This window comes from Galleria mellonella, unplaced genomic scaffold (genome assembly GCF_026898425.1).
Source record: "Galleria mellonella isolate WM207_F2 unplaced genomic scaffold, CSIRO_AGI_GalMel_v1 utg213, whole genome shotgun sequence".
NCBI lineage: Eukaryota > Metazoa > Arthropoda > Insecta > Lepidoptera > Pyralidae > Galleria > Galleria mellonella.
The window spans coordinates 41,771-55,385 of NW_026442039.1; the positions used below are offsets into that span (position 1 = coordinate 41,771).

General features: G+C 27.4%; 1 protein-coding gene across 3 annotated transcripts in view; it reads right to left on the minus strand.

Annotated features, from left to right (window-relative positions):
- Positions 1-13,615, minus strand: part of LOC113511685 (pancreatic triacylglycerol lipase-like) — a 42,250-nt gene that overhangs the window by 20,088 nt on the left and 8,547 nt on the right. For all 3 annotated transcript variants that reach the window (XM_026895370.3, XM_026895371.3, XM_031913686.2), the window contains exon 2: positions 6,313-6,354. The gene's annotated coding sequence lies outside the window, so the exon portion shown is untranslated. The remainder of the gene's footprint in view (positions 1-6,312; positions 6,355-13,615) is intronic.

Below are 13,615 nucleotides of genomic sequence, written 5' to 3' on the forward strand. Positions count from 1 at the left end.
TACTGCCTTTATTTTAATTAAATAAAGTAGAATAATGAAGTATTTACTCTCTATTCTGCCAGAAAGAAGAATAAGAATATAAACTATTACTCGTTGTAGGTACTTGACAAGAGTTCTAAAGTATGCTTTAAACCTTTAGAAAAATAGCTAAATCCTATACTATATTGTATAAATATATTTATGTCAAAAATCGAACACAGAGTACTTAATGTACTCTAAAGCTTATGTTATTTTAATTTATTTTGAAAATGAAAAATTGTTTGAGTGATAAAAATGTAAAATTGAGTTTCATTGATTGTTCGTTTTTAGTACTTTAACAGTTTAAGTAATTATCAGGAAATAATAAATATCAGGAAATTATAATTACATGTTATACTTAATAAAATTTGTACCCAATAACATTTTAACTCCAATTCTATTAGCGTGAATTAATTCCATGATACATCATAATCATATCGCATTTAGCATTCTGTAATACATAATTGAATTAATATTCAAAGATAGTATTTAGCATAAATTATCTATTGGGATATGAAAAATGTTAATGTTAAAATGCTAATTTTTATGTATTATGAAACAGATTGCTCAATAATGTTCATTGCCATATTATTTAGTAAATATAAAACACTCTCCCTATCTTATTTGATCTATCGATAAGATTATCTGAATTCAGATTTCAGTTATGTACCTATTTTTAAAATTTATAGGATTTCACTCCTATGTTGGCTTAATATTATGAGTAATTTGTCAGGTACGATAAGTAGTTGTAGTTGCTTTTATTAAAATTTACCGTTAAGTAATTGGTTTTTTATTTAATTATTTCAATCAATGATTAGATATTTTTATTGTAATCCATAGAAAATTATTGCTATTGACTATTAGTTGACTGCTATTGTTAGGACTGTGCTTAAAGGTTTAATTTCTGTTAATAGTGTATATTAATTAGAACAATTTTTTTAATAAAGTACCTGTTCGAAAACATATAATTCGATTATAAGTCACACTTAAGTTATCAGAAATATAGATTGAATGATACACTTACTGCCTTGTTGTATTTTTAAATAATATTTACTAAATTTAGTAAACGGTTATCTTTTTCCAATCATACCAGAAGATGAGTATAAGAATTTATATTACTGTTAACGTATATTACTAACTTTTAACGTAACAACTATCATAACTGTTTGTATAAAACAGGTATGATAGTTGTTTGGTAGCAGTAATATAATTCATTATCTGATTTTATGCATCATATTAAATCTTTATTTAGAATTCATTTACTATTAATGAAAGGTGCAGTTGCAAAAATATTCCAAGGCGGTTTACTTTACAGAGTACATAGTTCTCAATTGACGGATGGAGAGCAATGAATGTAGATAATATGTAAGCGTAGCAAGTAGGCTCACTGATGGATAATAAATATTTGGAATCAATTGTTAAGTGAGTCTATAGTGTAAGACTATATCTGCATTATTTGCCAAATTGAAAGTCACTGGCAATTGTTCACGTTAAAAGCCAGTAAAATGACCGTCTTCATTTTACTTCATTTCATCAAGAGGATAAGGCTTGGTTTAATATATTTAAACTAAAATAATATTTAAACTATTTGAAGAAAAGAGAAGATTTTTAATCGTCAATGCATATTTTTTTTTAATGTGATATAAATTATTGTTATTGCATTTATCTGCTGATTTTAAACCGATAATGATATTTTGTAATTAATAGAGTGTATAACTATTTTTATAACATTATTATATACATATGCTTAAATATTTTAATTTGATATTTTAAATATAAGTGTAAAATATCAGTATAGAATTATAAAATAATATATACTTTTTGATAAGGAAGTTAATATTTTGTTCCCTATCAACTATGTACTAAATATGTGAAATATTATAAAAGAAGGGATTAACATACGTATTCAATTTAAATTAGTCTAATCATTTAACTATTTTTTATGATATAAAAATATACCGCATCAACTGCAGCATAATGCGCTTACTGCAGCTCGTAACTTTCTCCTTGCACTTGTCACAGCGGTCACTGTCACTTTTATGTACAACAAGAAAGATCGACTCTGTACTTTAATATTTATTTAAATTTTTTTCCGTTTTGAGATAGCATCTGCATAGTTAATTAGTGTAACAAATTAGTAATGTTTAGCGGTTACTTTATCCCACTTAGTAAGTCATTGAGAATAGTTATCTAACGTTTTTTTTATTGATTCTTGGTCAAATTTTATTATCCAGATTAGCGTATTTCTTGTAATTTCTAAATTGAACTTTATACTCGTGGGATAAGAATGTATTTGTAGGAAGTGACTGTGTGTAGAAGCTATTAAAGTGCAGTTTATAAACGACGAAGCAACGAGGTCAGCGTACCAGCATGCAGGTTTGTTTAACTAGGTGACTACGGCAATTAATTTGTATTTTATAAGAGTTTTGTGAAAACAAATCTCTGATCTTAGGCTTAAATTAAATAAATATAGTTATAGATAAATTATGTAACTTAAATGTAATTGAATAAGTTATTAACAAGGAAACTTTGTTTATGTCTGACTTTTGCTTGCGATTTTATGAATACTGTTTTCAATTGTATGTTATTTCCTGGGAAAGGATTAAATAAACGTATTATATCCTATCAAAATCAAATATAATAACGATAGATTATTTTTGACAATATAATTTCTGATTTGTTGAGAAAGAATGCTTTTTAAGCATTAAGTTTGTTTTTTATATCAAACTTTTTCAATAATATAGTAAATAAAAAACAAATAAATAAATAAATGTTCTGAGTTAGATTTGTAAGTTAATTTGCACTGTAAATACTTCTAGCAGTTTCTGTGTGATTTTAGATCTATTACGGAGCGGTGGACTGTGGTGAGATGGTAAGTGATGTAGACACGGATTGTAGCAGAGTAAAACGTATTAAAAGCGACCAAGTAAGCAAGAAAGAAGACAAAGTCAAAAAATACAAAATTGAAATTACAAATAAAAACATTCTTCATTTATAAAAATGTATATAATAAAATGTTAAGAGTTTGCATCGGCCAGTCGCCAATAAGATCATTGAAACATTTTTACAAGTATTCGCTTGTGTATATTATTTAAAGGTTAGTATTGCATATTTATTTGTTGATGTTATATAAATTGCACTATAGTTATATATCCTCACTCCCTGTACTGCAGTTTATCGATCTACATTGATGCGAGATAGTGTCAACCAAAGAATAATGAAGTATGTAGTACTTGTAGGTTATTTATTAATTTCCACATAAAGTTTAGTATAAACAAATACAATGTATAATATATAATATTTGTTTATACGTGAACAGAGAATAGAAATCATCGACCGTGAATTTTAAGCCATGAATAGTTTAAAGGTATTCCATTGAGACATTCAAGGTAGACTACAGTTACAATTTATTAATAAACATATTTGAAAACAAGTGAACACAACAAAGTCATAAAGAACTCTAGTATTATATTATTATTTGATAGATTATTCCGGTTATAATTATAATTTCTTCAAGTATTACTACATGAGTAAGATATCTTATTTATTTAATAAATAAGGTCGCCAGGTCGACCTTTTTGAGATTCTTTCGGCAAAGATGCAGATATGATCACACAAAATGTAACCTGAAAATATGCTGAAATAACATGTGTCGAGATTAATTTTTTTAATATAAATCAAGTTTAGACCAAAAAAGGTATAAGTAGTACCTATCTGCTATATAGATAGGTACTACTTATGCATGTAAAATCATGATCTTCAAGAATTGAGAGTATCAAAATATTCCATAAAATGAAAAGTTATTACACAATATATGTGTAATGGATAATAAAATCACATTAAAACTAATGGCTTTATAAGTCTGTGATAGATTCATCATTTACAAATTGTGAAACAAAATTACAGTGTATTATTGGCAGGACGCAAATTATGACACACGTACGAATGTACATTTGTAACGAACATTAACTAAGCTTCAATCATATGGTAATACTCGTATCTAAGTGTAGTTCTGTACTTACTTTCTCTGCACGATTTGGCAATTTTGCATAATAATTACTATTGCGCTCAGGCGCATTTTGTTAACAGGATACTCGCAGTAGTAATTACTTACGCGATACATCAGTGGATTAGATAAGTGTTGTAAACATATAAATGCGTGGTGTTGTGATGTACTAGCTATATCACACGGCATATTATAAATTCATTGCATAATGGAAACAAATCATTTGTATGTATTAATTTACAGATTATTTTTCCATGAATCAATAACATCTAAAATAAAAATAATTAATGATTTATTCATTATTTATTTTAGAATAGTGCTACTTCTAATATTATTAGTAGTATTTGTAAGCTATTTTTCTAAAATAATATTTTAAGTATTCATTAGATGTTTTTTAATATGGTTAATATTGAAATTATGTATCCGCTACTATTAATGGTGTATAATATATAGTGGAGGATAAAATGATGTAAATGAAATTTGGTCAGTTGGTCAGTCATGATAAACTCATTAGAAACTTCACGATGATCTCCAGAAGAAATCACGTGGAGGTCGACTCGACAGGGTATATTGCTAGCAATGAGTACTAACATCTTCATTGTTAATAATTCTTTACTCCAACTAGATGGGGTGGGATAGACTAGAAAAGAAAGGAGAAAATAAAAGAATTTTATGATGTTAACATTATGAAAAATACGACCGAATTCAGAACCTTTTTCTGTTAGAAGTCGATTTAGAATACTAATATATAACGATAGGTAGCATTTAGAATAAACAACAACAATAAGTAGGATATATAGCTGGTATTTTACACATTTTGCTAGGGAGTGACTTGCAAATGAATAATTAAAAGCTAATGACTAAAATCTACATTAGGTTAGAAACACAAAGGTTCCTAATTGGTTAAAATGTATAAGACCTGATCTGATTGTAAATACTAGCAACAGTATATGCGTAAGGAGTAGAAAAGTGCTGCATAAACTTTCTGCGGCAATATAAAATGTAAAACAAAGTTAACGAGTGTGATCATAAGTAATGATCGTAGCCCTTTCCAAGTTTAACGTTTAATTTAGTGTTAGTTTATCATATATAATATATAGTAGTTAACTAAACATAGTGTCGCTTTCGAGTCGCCTGTCATTTGACGAACTATAAAATCCGAGAGGCAATAAATAAGAGATAGAAAGTAAAGGTTTCACACGGTTTTATCAAACCTGGACCTGGTGAAATTTGGAATGGATGTATAGGCGAGCCCGATGAGAACAAAAACGTGTAGTAGTAAGATAGTTGTTCGAGAGACGTGTTTAATAATGGGGTCACACGAGGAGAAAGCTCCTTGTGCTTCATTGCACTGAGTTAACAACGACTGTACGTTTTAAAATAATTCTAAAGTTCTCACATTCATTAACTGTAATGCATTATAAATAACAAATTAGTAATTTGCTATTGCAAATACACGTAGAGCCTGTGGACTTACTAAATTCTTATTAATAATTTTTAATACATTTGAACTTTTAGTATGTAATAAACAAAAATTTAAAAGGTCAAATATTTTTTATTTATACATTTGTATGTATTTTAAATTATTACTTTGCATAATCATTGGTATTAAAATAAAAAGCATAAATAGGTCAGAAGGTAATAATAGGATTATGTCAGTAATATTAGGATTACGTAGTATAACGACAGAATATTTTTTAGCAATATTCACCGGTATCTAATGAATATAGCTTTTCACTAAGACCAATGAAATTAATTGATATCAAATTTTTATAATATCAATTTGTTGGAATTAATACGGTTTGTTTGAAGCATTTGATTATTATAATTTGAGATTTGACAACGATGGGAATATCAGAGATATATATTTATTTAGTAATACTATTTATATATTTTGTTCTTTTAGAAAATATACATAAAATTTCTCCCTTTCACACCTACAATTTCTTATGGTTTATGGGAGTGTAAGATTGCTTTTACATTATTGATTTATTGCCGTTAATACTTGTCACCCATGTTGTTTATATAATACGTATAATATAAGCATTACACTTTCTAAAAAGGTATTAGATAATACATATATTTAACTAATTAATCGGATGGCTATCGTAACAGATGGTTGACATTGAAATAATGATACGCGTTATGATTCACTGTTTCAAAATTCTGACATTCAGTTATATGTAAAAATAGTAATCTTACAGATTAATTAGTAAAGGATATTATTTTCGCTATAAACTATTGATTTATTTATTAATAGATGAATATTATATAATTAGATTAATTACCTTTCTTGTTCAGAATATTCAATTTTCTTAAGTTGAACTGATCTGAAAAAATAAAAAAATATATTTAATTATATATACAGGCATAATTTCTTAGTTTTCATGAATGGTAATGCATAAGGAGACTTATGGGCGTCAAAATATATTAATTTTATGTCCATGATACTGATTATGTATCACAGTTACCACTTTCCATCAGGTGAGCTGTCAGTTTGCTTATCATTCCGATTTATGAATCCGAATAAATATATTATTTAAAATGTGTACCAAATAATGAAATTAGCTTTTAATTTAAACCTATATTTATATTTTATAACTATTGAAATAAAATAGGACTTAATATAATTTTATATCGCTGATAATATTTTATTGAAAGAAATCTTTTAAATATCATCGCATACTTAAAAGTGTCTTACATAAATATGAGATAGGTGATTTCTATATTAAAAGCAATAAGTTTATTAGGCCTGCCACACTATTATATAACTACTACTAAGCCAGGGTTATTGACATTAGTTGTGAATCATTAGGACTGGTTTCGGGTGTCTGAAAAGTTAGTGAATCTATTATATTAGTGAAAGTAGGAGTAATAACATTGTGCGTAGCAACTTGATTATAATATACACATTGATTGTGCAATAAGGAGCTTGATATGAAAATTCTATGATTTATAATTATAAATGATGTTGTTAAATATCGTGGGAAAGTCCTCTTATCCATTTACATATTATAATAATTTGATATATAATGAGCTGAATTGGTGTGGCATATTTTGCATATGTGGTGTAAACAATAGTTGGTTTGATTCTTGATAGTATAGTTATGTACATATGTTTTTAAAAATATTTAAAGTATATGACAGTACTACTCGTATCTAAAAGGTGTCCTTAATACAAATTTTGTTTAGCTTAGCATTAAATAACATTGAATAGATTACAGACATATCTTTATTAAAATGTGATAACTACAGAAATAAATTTAGCAGAAAAGCATATGTTGAGGCAAGCAATAATCATTTTAATAACTTATAAAAAATATAAAAAAGCATAAGAAATAATGAAAATATTGATAAATGTGTATGTAGTCATTAGAATGTTTGTAACTCGATTAAGTTTTAAAAAAAAATATGTATAACTAATATGACGTGAGTTCGACAAACAATTGTGCCAGTAAAGATTTTTCTATAAAACAGTAGTAAATAACCACAGTTCTAATGCACGCTTGGTCGACAAACTGAAGGTCGACAAAACTCTAGAACACTAGTACGAGTACAATCATAAACATTCAGTAATTACGTGTTTGTCTTTAAGACCATAGCACGGATTAACTCATGGCGTTCTTTTAACTTTACTTGACCACAATTGCTACTTGCAGGTGACAACTACAGTCCAATAAGTATTTCATGTACTCTTTTGGTCATGTTCACTTGTCGTTTAATGAATAATTTATCAAACCAATGATGCACCTAGTATGCAAACGAAGGATCGAATCGTACAATAATTTTCAGCACGAAAAATTTATAAATTTTCTGTATACATACTATTCGTATTTTACTTTTACTTTTTTTATAAGAACGTTTCATGAATAATGTATTATAAGTTATCACGTAATGCACATTATTCTTGTAATAACAAGTATAGTATTAATAAAGGAAGTAATATGTCAAAACAAAACGCGTAATGCACATACATAAATACACGATACAAAGAATTATGGAAAAGTTTCTAGATAATAATAGAAAAATTGCAGTAAGGAAGATCAAATTTATTAATTACTAGCTATGTGAGACTTCATCCGCCTGACTGGAATATACTATTATTGATTGACGGGGCTAAAAAGCAGTTTATGTCTTTCTTCATATCGAGTATTATATGTTTGCTTAATTTTATTACTATTATAGGTTGCTCCAAGAAGCAAAAAATTATTATTATAATATATATTATTATTAAAAAAATATCACAATTGACAAAGCCTCAACTCGGAGAGGCTTTCAATTAGACGATATTTTATTTTATTCTGCGATATTTTTACCAATTGTGAATTGATTTAAATAATTCAGTTTGTAATAAATAGGGATTTATCCCCGTAATGATTCATTTTTATTTTGTCACGATTAATGTGAATTAACTTTTTTTAAGAAAGAAAATCTTTATACAATTACTGATATTATATGAGATATTTCTATATTTCGCATTTTGCTATATCGTCTTCTAAAAAGGGGGAAAAATATATGATGTAGATGACTTCTGTTATTTATAATTATCGTATTTTGGAGCTAGAACTTTCTGAAATGTATTTAGATACTACGAAAAGTATTTTTGTCTTTCAAAGCACGCAAAGAATAGATAGTTGAGGTGCAAGGTTGGTAGGTGTTTCAGGTATTTGTATATTCGTTATTATATATTTAAAATTTTATATATCAGGGTGTAACAGTAAATGAAGATTAAAGGTTTAGATGTTAGCTGCGTTATTACTTGATCAATGTTATTTCTATTCAATTTGAATTTTTATTATAAAAAAATCTTTGCAGTTTTTGAATTCGATTTAATTAATTTCACGTCACAGCAGGTTCGATTGCTCATTGTTGGTCTGCTTAATATTATCTATACCTACTTTGATTGTGAACTGCACTCACGTATCTTATTGATATCTTATTGCATTTTGTGAAAGTACTCCAATATATGAATGAATAATATTTTTTTTATTTCATTTTAATTAAAAGTTGAAAATATGCGTTTGAATACTTTTAATTCATTTGTGCAATTTTTATCATTAATTAAATTTTTATTAATAAAAATATTAAAATAATGGATATAACTTATTGTATATTTACAATAAAGTTTTAAGGAAATGGAAATATAAAAACAAACAATAAACGCAATAATATTATTAATAAAAAAATGTGGGTCTCGTTGTAAAATGTGTTTAACAATAAAGTTAATATGTGAATACGATTAAACGGGTTAAAGCATAAAAGAAATAAACTTTAAATTATTATTAATATTAATTGTTTTTCTTTTTTTTAAGTGCATCTATGAATCGTATTTTTATTTACCTTTATTTGATTATTATGTGATACCAGTTTTTCCGCTATTTCGTTTATTACTGAAATTTGTGAAATAACTATAATAAAGAGAAGCTTATGTTCTTTTTCATCTTACGTAATTCTAATACTACATCATTCGGTGCTTAGATATAACAAATAAACAAATGTACATTGACGTTTATAGAATATTGAGTAGGATATACAATATTAAATGTAGCCAGTGGTTTTACCCATTTATATATTAGGTATCAGGATAAAAATAATATTTATAAATATTTCACATATTAATTAAGGCATCCATTTGTGTTTTAAAATTCATTCAAATCAATTCAATCGTTGAAGCGTTATTAAGCAACACACATTCATACTTCTCAATAGCTGAAAATGTTGAAAACTTTTACATTTATAATTAATTTAGATATTAGGAATAGATAGTGAATAGTGAAACTAGTATAAGTAGTATAAAATTTTAGTTTTCAGGACACGAAGGGTATTGTTAGCTCTACATATTCTGTGTGCCATGCCTATGACACATATGACTTTATTATTGAGTAGATAAACATTGGGTTATTTACTACTTACCATTATGTGGGCTGTCAACTTAATTGACATGCTTAAAATTTTAAAGAAAAAAAAACTTATCAGTTTAAAGTTCAAACAGATTTAAAGAATACCTACGTGGTTTATATTAAATTTCAAGATAATTGGTTAAGCCGTTAAGGTGTTAAGAGGTAATAAATAAGCAAACAAGTTCACTTCCACATATGTAGGTAATATTGGTAAAGGATGTAGTTGATTTAAATGTGTGCAATAATTATTCACTGTATATTACTATTATCGTTCATGAAATATATAATTTATAATTCCTTCGTTTAGCAGTATGTTTTGAGTTTAATGTTAACATTTTTATATATGAAATGAAACTAATGATGTTAGTATATTTTAAATATATTAATAGTTACGAGTATAAATGGCAACTAAATAACTAACTAATTAAAAAACTAACTATTAACTAAAAATCTCGCGAGATAACTAGTAGAAGAAATAGGGAGTTGCACAAAAAATAGTTTTTGCTAAAATACATAACACAAAATATGTTATATTTGCGATTGCGATTGATACAGTTATATTATGTAAACATATTTTATACATGTATTATAATGTGTATAAAGATTGATATACTCTATATTATAGTACATAATAATGTTTAGTGGAAACGTGGTGTTACAATGTATGATTGCGTGGTATTGAAATACAGAATGTAGGTCGTATTGATGAGTAGCCATATCAAAAATTGGTCAATGTGAATGTATCTCAGTATAGATTATAATATCTTGTCCTTGTAGCATTGTGTGAAACTATATGTACAGGTATCACGCAGTTCCATTCAATGTTTTCTGAATATTTTTATGATCTTTACGAGGTTATGATGTGGAATCATAAGTTTTATGTATGTGTACATATATAAAATTTAACCTTAAAAGAGAGACAATTATCTTTCCGGTGACATTTTATAATTTCTCTTCAATGATAAAGTATAATAAGTTCCGTATAATAAATTCTTAGTTTCCAATAAAAGAATCATCCATTGGAAGTTTATTATATGCATGAACTCACCGAAGATAAAAATATAAACGGGTGTATTAAAATTTCTTCAGAGTCGGTATCAAGCACGTGACATCTCTGATGCTGCAGCGTACATGGACTACATTGACTGTTAACCATTTGACGAGCCGAATGCTTGTTTGCTACCTTTGTGGTGCATAAAAAAGCATGATGTTATGCGTATGAGTATGATACAGTATATCAATAATCTGAAACTTTTTTATATGCTGAAAGTTTACCTGTAGTATGCATCTATCAAAAATGTTTTAATTACCTAAATTAAGAACGGGAGATATGCATGCATTTATGAATCGTTCTGCCTGCCTCTAATATGAGATTGTATTAGAATAATTAATGGTTAGTGGAAATTCAACTGTAACGCGATAATTTAGGATTTTAGAAAAATAATCTCAATGTGATATAATTAATATGAGATCAACACAGGTAAACATTATCGACTGCAAAAATCTCCAAATTGGTTCTGAATTTGCGAAAATATTTTGTAGAGTATATACATTTATACAAATAAATATATAAATAAAAAAGAGTATCTGTACTTGAATTATCAATTTAAGTTGCTTAAAAGATATGCCAAAGTCATAGCATAATTTGAAATTTTGAAAATTGACATTAGTAAGAATACGCACTTTGTTATTATATATGTTACAGTTATATTTAGGTACCTAATACAAAATTCCAAATCCCTGGTGTGAAATGCTTGATTAAAATAACAATTGCTTAGGCGTCAATATGCACTGGGTTAGTAGTTAGCGAAAGTATTTTTGTTTTCTCTTGAGACTCGGTCTGGTTTGCGTCTCAGATGCTAACCGTATAGAATTTCTTTTACCACTAGCTTAATGAAAGTTATTAGAAAATTTGCTTTCAGGTTGGAGGTTAACAACAGTTCTGGCTTATAAATATGAGATTTAAATTAGTTTATTTACAAAAATATAAGAGAGAATGAAATATACAAATTTATGTGAAGGTATAGGTTTACCTTAGCTGCATAGAATGGGCCATTCCTTCCTTTACCGTGAGTATCGACTAAGCGAATTTAATGGACGAGGGATGGGCAGCAGCGTCTCTCTTAAAACGTCATCAAAGCCTGACTGCAGTTACCAACTCGCCTGCCAAGCATGATAACTACTAGCAAAATCCTCAAGGGGGAGTTCTATGTTCAGGAGTGGACAGCTAACGGCTGATACGCTGACGATGATGATAGATTTGCCAGTTATGTATTTCATAAAATATTTAATATAAATAAAATATAATAAAATATATAATATTTTTTAAATTGTTAGCGGTTACGGATAATTAATAATGTAGTTTGTCTGATCTCAATAAGGATCATTTAATAGTAAATGATGTATTTTCTGCATATGCCGTTTCTATTTTCTTTCAAAAGCTGAATAATTTAATCTTATTTGCATTATTTATTACTATATGTGACCGTAACTTAAAAAAAAAAATCCATTTTTATCCTAAATCTTAAGTCTATGTCAATTTTTATGATGATTGGTCAAGCTATTAAAGTGCCAATAAGTAACAATAAAATTGACGTTCATATGTATTTTTGTCAATTATAGACTACGGTAATCGTTTACCATCAGGTAGGCCATATGTTTGTTTGCCGTCTCGGTGGTATAAAAAATAAAAATCTGTGCCCAATCTTGATAACACTGGTTAAAAAAGTAGGTTGTATTTATGTCCGAAATGGGTACTACGTGTAGGTATGCCAAATGCGATGACTATTGGTTAAGCCATTAAGGCATCAAGAGGTAACAAATATATACATAACATCTATAACACAAATACGAAAACGGCTTACCACATAACAAACGATGACTTGTTATATATTAACACTTTGCTTATGTTTGTGCAAATTATTACTAGTAGTATTTTTCTTGTAAGACTGATCACTATATTCAGATATATTAGGTATTTACACAGGCAAAAAATACGTACAATAGATAGAAACTATAAACGAATAAGATGCTTCTTCTATATTATAGGATATGATGAAAATATTTTAACTAATCAAATCAAGATAGTTTGATATTTGTTTTTTTTTTCTATGAAAAAGTTATACTATTATTAACAAGTCGTCGTGATGTTTATCGCACTATGTAGGACAAAGAGCGACCGCTGGTTAAAATCAGGTTATATTACTTATAGTCTATAGAAATTGTCTTTTGCAACAGTACGGAAATCGTTGCAATTCTTTGTGTTACTGAGGATATTATGAGACACAATAGTTTGGGAGCATCGAACTAGAACTCATATAACGTAACTGCAGTTATGGATGTTATGTCACTAAAAGTATATATTGAGGTCGTTAGTAAGTGTTGGTCATTAGGCCGCGATATTTTGAGGTCTCAATGCCATAGACAAAATGAATTTGATTTTTATTATTGTAATTGCATTTAATGTCTATTATTTCGGATACTTGCTATATTAATTTAGTAAAATAGTAATGTGCAAATATTTACGTAATGGTGCATTAACATGCATTCAAAGAGCAGTCAGAGACTTTTGCAAAACTAAAAACATAATTGTAAAAGTTTCTATAATAAATATTTATTATAGGAGGATTCCTTCTATTTAACAAATAGAACTTGTTTAGTTTAGTAATTGATTTCATGGGTTTTTGTGATA